We start from the raw sequence: 6090 nt of genomic DNA, 5'->3' as shown, positions 1-6090 counted from the left end.
CACCTAACCTATATAACAACCTATACAAATTCAAAGCTAACCTAACTACCCATAATTCACTTTTTCACATACTCATGCATTTCCTTTTCATTTCACAACACTTATGCATTGATTCTTATTGAACTTTACTTTGGGGCATTTTGTTCCCTTTTTATTGCTTTTCTCTTTTTTTTTCTATAATTTTTTTCTTTTATTTTCTTTTCATATTCACTTTTTTTTTCTTTTGTTTTTTTCTTTCTTTCAAACTATATATAAGAACATCAATGCATAAGGTCTAACATTTGATTAATACATGAGCATGCACCCAATTCCCAAATATAGAAATACAAAACACCCTTTTATCCCAACTAATGTTTCCAAATCTCCCCAAACTTGAGTAATAAGCACTCTCACTAGCCTAAGCTAATCAAAGATCCAAACAAGGGACATTTATTGTTTTTCGCTTTATGCTTGTAATGTGCTAAAATAAAGAATAATTGGGTTAAGCATAGGCTCAAAATTGGCTAACAACGGGAGGTAAAAGGTAGGCTATTTGGGTAAGTGAGCTTTATGAAACAATGGCCTCAATCATATAAATGCATGTATACAAGGAATAATGGACATATAGAATTAAACAAATCAAGGATCACAATCATAGAAAGAGAATAATGCACACAAGAAGGAAAATAAGTGGTTATAAGATGTAACCACATCATTAGGCTCAAATCTCACATGCTTGTGTTCTTAGCTCAAAACATGTTCCACAAAATATATAATTCAAGCAAGTTCCACAAAAATTTTCAATCAATTGGGGTGGTGCCCTACAGATAAGTTCTTTGGAAAATTTCATTGTTTTACTAAGCTTATTATATGTGCATCCTAAATGCAATGTTGTGATTGAGAAATTTTAAAATTTCCTTAGTTTATCCCTTCCTTTTCAATCAAACCAAATTTCTTATGTAAAAAGGGTAAACTTGGGTTTCAACAATCCAAAATATTTTTCTAATCACAACCAAAGAGCTAAAACAACTACATAAAGCAAATCCAACTAAAGAGATCAAATGTCTACAATGATCCAAAATGCAAAATGCAACAAACTAAAGCAAAAGTATCCCAAAATACTAATATGTACAAAAATCCATAAGTGCAAAATAAACCAAAGTGCAAATGCTAAAAGTAACACAAAATACGAGATAAATGTCCGAAATTGTTCACCCAAAATAGTAAGTCCACCGACGGTGACGACGGTGACCTCCCCACACTTAGAATGAAGCATCGTCCTCGATGCTATGGCTCGGACTCAGGGTGAGGGTCAACGGTCGCATCTGGCTGGGCCTGAGGCTGTGGCTCCATGGGGGTCTGCCTCTGGGGTAGCCTAGGTCTGTGGGTGCCTCTGGTTGAGCCTGCTCCTCCTCATACTCCTCCTCCTCTGCTGAAGAAGGGTCGACATCAGGGGGGAATCTCGGCACCCAGTGCTACAAGCATTTGATCCACTCGATCAAGGCGTCACATGATGCGGCGCTCACTACGCTCCATGAATCAGAAAAGACGCTGTACTAGTATGTATGTCGGCTGGGGTGGTGGTGGTGGTGGTGCTATAGGTGCTGCTGGTGCTGTAGATGGACCTGCTCCAGCTGACGAGAAAGAGGGTCTAGGTGTCGCTACTACTGAGGCTCGAGCTCTAAATCGACGCCGGGATGGAGGCTTCTCATTCACCCATGTCCCCCACGGAATCAGGCTCTCCTTCCCGTGGATTGGGGGTGGTGACTCATCATCCGCTCTCCATGGAGCACCAGCTCGCTGAGCCATCTCAGTGACCAAAGTCGGGAATGGGAGTGTGCCACGGACATGCGCTTGCCACATGAATCTCTGGATCAATCGGGGAAAGTACACCTCCTTCTCCTCCAGAATACATCCGATCAAAATGAACATGTCCACCGGAATCTCAGTAGAATGGGTGGTCGGTGATGACAAGTCATCTTATGCTAGCTTTTCAAGAAAATTTCACTTGTTTCATTAGGTTTTATGCACTTTCTTGCATTATAAGTAAATAATTTGGAGTGGAATTGCATGGTTTTGTTGAATCAATCAACCATCCTTTATTTGACACAAAATCCTAAGGTTTAAGCTAAAATTAGTTGGTTTTTGAATGATTTATAAAACTTGTGAATTGTTGAAACTTTGATTGGATGTTTTGATTACTTGCAGGTGAAGAAATGGTGAAAAAAGGGATTTTTGGCATGCTTTTGAAGTTAAAGCATGCTTTGGATCTTAGGCCACGCTTTGGAAAGCGTGACCTAAGCAAACAAAAGCATGGCACATCAAGCAAGGCAAGGCCATGGCGCTCACTAATTGAGCACAGCGTTCTCTAATTGAGTGTTAGAGACCAAATGCCAGCACCAAGGGAGCAAGTCTTATGACGCTGCATTGAGAAAGTTAACTGAGCACCCAAGGAAGCAAGAAAACATGTAGCGCTCAGTTAACTCATTTCACTTTTTTGTGGCCTCCCCAAAAGAAAATCAAAGCGCATTGAAGCCAAAGGGGGCAGCCAGGAATCGAACCCATGAACCACGCATGAAAGGAGCACTACTCTTCACCAAAAGAAATCCCAAAATGCAACCACCAAGTCTCGAACCAAGCACCTAGGGAGCCAAGAGAAGCGCTACACCAAGCAAGGGAGTAAAGAAGGGGCGCTCAGTTACTTTACTTCACTGAGTGCCATTACTTCATGAAGGAAATGGGCACCGAATTGGTTCCACCAGGTCTCGAAAGTGGAGTTCACTCCAAAGCAAAGAAAGGGCGCTAAGTTATGTGTTTTAACTAAGCGCTACTCCTTGAAAGGAAATTGGCACAAAATGCATTCCTCAAGGCTCGAACAAGGGAGCTTCCACCCAAAGCTTGTAGCGCTACGTTACAATAGGCAACTGAGTGCTATGCTAAGGCTTGTCACGCACCAAAATGAGCCAAGGAACAAGGCATTAAGCGCTACGTTAGGTGCACTCACCCAACGCTCCACTGGAGGTGTCCCCATGCTCCATTTTAAATCAAAGGCACGAACCCAAGAGATAAACGATGTAGCGCTACGTTTGCTCATTCAACTGAGCGCTTCCCTGGGAAGGGCCTTGGTCCAAAAATCAATTAAATTCAATTCTTCACCAAATGAAAAGCCTACTCTAAATTCTGAAGATCAAAAATAGAAAGTGTATAAATAGGACTTAGTTTGATTTGTAGAGCACCTTGACTTTCACGTTTGAACTTTCTCTTATTTTGAGTTTTAATTTTAGCTCACTTTTACATTTTAGCTTGGAATTGGGGAATTGGGATTGAGATCTGAATTCTCTTCATCTTTGTTTTACTTCTGCAATTCTTACTTTCTGTTTATAAATTTTGGATTGATATTGTAGGAATTCTGTTTCAATCCTTGATCTGCAATTCATCTTTGTTTTCTTCTGCATAATTCTAAGGATTGGGAATTTGATTGAACTTTCTGTCTTCATTTTCATTTCTTCTGCAACTCTTGCTATCTGTTCTTGGAATTTGAATTGAGATTGAAGAGCTTCACTGATTCTAAGTTTGAGAATCATTTTTTACCTCTCTTCTCAATTGTTCTAAGAATTGGATCTAAGTTTCCTTTACTGCTTTCATTTTCTTTTCTTCTGCAAATTGTTCTCTGTTGGATCAAGGAAGGAATTGAGATCTAGACCTGTTTTCTAGTCTCATTGAGCCCCTGAGATCTTGAACTTCTTTCCTAGCTTTTACAATTGAGCTGAATTTACTTTCTGTTTTGTTCTTCACTGCAGTTTTCCATTTCTGTTTAGATCTGCTGCACTCATTTCATCTTCCACTTCTCTTCTTGATTTCTCTTTACATTCTCTTGCTTCATTTTAAATCCAAACTCCCTAAATTCCTTTAATATTCGAGTAATTTAAGCTTCTCAACTATTTAGATTCAAGCAATTTACATTTCTTGCACTCTAAGTTTTAGCTATTTACATTTCTTGCAATTTAAGTTTCAGTCATTTACATTACTTTCACTTTAAGTTTCAAGAAATTTAATCTTCTGCACTTTAGTTTTCTGTCAATTCTCCCTCTCCCTTTTATTTTCATGCAATTTAGCTTCTGTTTATCACAATTCACTCAAATCATAAACTGTCTGCTTAACTAAATCAACCATCTAACTAAAATTGCTCAATCCATCAATCCCGATCGACCTCACTCTTGTGAGTAATTACTACTTGATGCGACCCGATACACTTGCCGGTGAGTTTTGTGTTGGAATTCTGATTTCAACCCATCAAGTTTTTGGCGCCGTTGCCGGGGATTGATTTTGATTGACAATGATTAAGTAAGGTGGTGGTCTAGATTAAGCACTTTTTCTTTATTTTTGTTTACTTTCTTTGTTTTTAACAATCACATTAGCTGTTTGAATTTTTGCTTAAGTTAACACTAACTTTGCTCTATCAGTAGAGTGAATTGTTTTCTAGTTCTGTGTCTGTTTGTTTCTTGCTTTTGTATGACAGAGGCAAAGAGAGAGATCCCTACCTTCTGTGAGGCTGATGAAAGAACTCTCCGAAGGATAAGAAGAGAAGCAAGAGGGTAAGGAATTGTTGGAGAAGAAGAACATTTTAAAGAAGAATTTCAAGAAATGGAGGAACATTCAACAAATCCAACAAATCCAACAGTGGGAGTGGCCAACAACAATGGTCAGCCCCAGAGGAGAGTTTTGGCTTCATATACATTTGCTAATCCAAGGCATTGTGGGAGCAGCATCCTTACCCCAAATGTCAATGCAAACAACTTTGAATTGAAGCCCCAACTCATCACCTTAGTACAAAACAATTGCTCATATGGAGGAAGCCCTTTGGAGGATCTAAACCAACACTTATCAACCTTTTTGAGGATTTGTGACATAGTGAAGTCCAATGGTGTGCATCCAGACATATACAAATTGTTGCTGTTTCCATTCTCATTAAGGGACAAGGCTGCTCAATGGCTTGAAGCTTTTCCTCAAGGAAGCATCACTAGTTGGGAGGATCTAGTCAATAAGTTTTTAGCCAAGTTTTATCCACCTCAAAGTATCATCAGGCTCAAGACAGAGGTTCAAACCTTCACACAAATGGATGCAGAATCTCTCCATGAGGCATGGGAGAGATACAAGGCCCTGATTAGAAAGTGTCCCCCTGAAATGTTCAATGAATGGGATATCCTTCAAAAATTCTATGAAGGATTAACTCTGAAGGCTCAGGAAGTACTAGATCATTCAGCAGGAGGCTCATTGCAATTAATGAAGACAGCAGAGGAAGCCCAAAACCTCATTGATATGGTGGCAAACAATCAATATTTCTTTGCTCATCAAAGGCAACACCAACCAGCTCAAAGAAAGGGAGTACTGGAGTTGGAAGGAGTGGACACAATCCTAGCTCAACACAAGGTGATGCAGCAGTAAATCCAACAACAATTTGAGCAGATGGCCAAGAGGATTGATAGCTTACAAGTTGCAGTAGTGAATACAAGCCAACCATCACCCACATGGGGCAGAATGAAGAAAACCAAGAAGATCAGCAGCAGGAACAAATTCAATATGTGCACAACTAAGGCTCAGGCCACAATGAAGTTTATGGTGACACCTACAATCCATCATGGAAGAACCATCCAAACCTAAGATAGGGAGATAACCACAATCAAAACCAGCAACCATGGCAAAGAAATTCAAACCACAACAACTCAAGAAACACAAACAACAATAACTAGCAAAATACTAACCCCAATCCATATAGAAAACCCCAAAACAACTACCCAAATTCCAGCTACTATCCACCCAATAACCCAGTCACTAACCAAAACACATATCATTCACCATATACACCCAACAACTAGCCACAAACATCACAAGACACTCAAAGGATCTCCAACTTGGAGATATTGATGGAAAAGATGATGAAGCACCAAGAGATCACAAGCAAGAATCAGGAAGCTTCAATAAGAAACTTAGAAAGGCAGATTGGGCAATTGTCCAAGCAAGCTGTGATTGAAAGGCCAACAAGCTCACTCCCAAGTGATACCATTCCAAATCCTAAAGAAGAATGCAAAGCCATCCAACTGAGAAGTGGAA

The sequence above is a fragment of the Arachis hypogaea genome, chromosome 15 (assembly GCF_003086295.3).
Source record: "Arachis hypogaea cultivar Tifrunner chromosome 15, arahy.Tifrunner.gnm2.J5K5, whole genome shotgun sequence".
NCBI classification, from domain to species: Eukaryota; Viridiplantae; Streptophyta; class Magnoliopsida; order Fabales; family Fabaceae; genus Arachis; species Arachis hypogaea.
The sequence above is the reverse complement of the archived record's forward strand: the minus strand, read 5'-3'. Positions refer to the sequence as shown.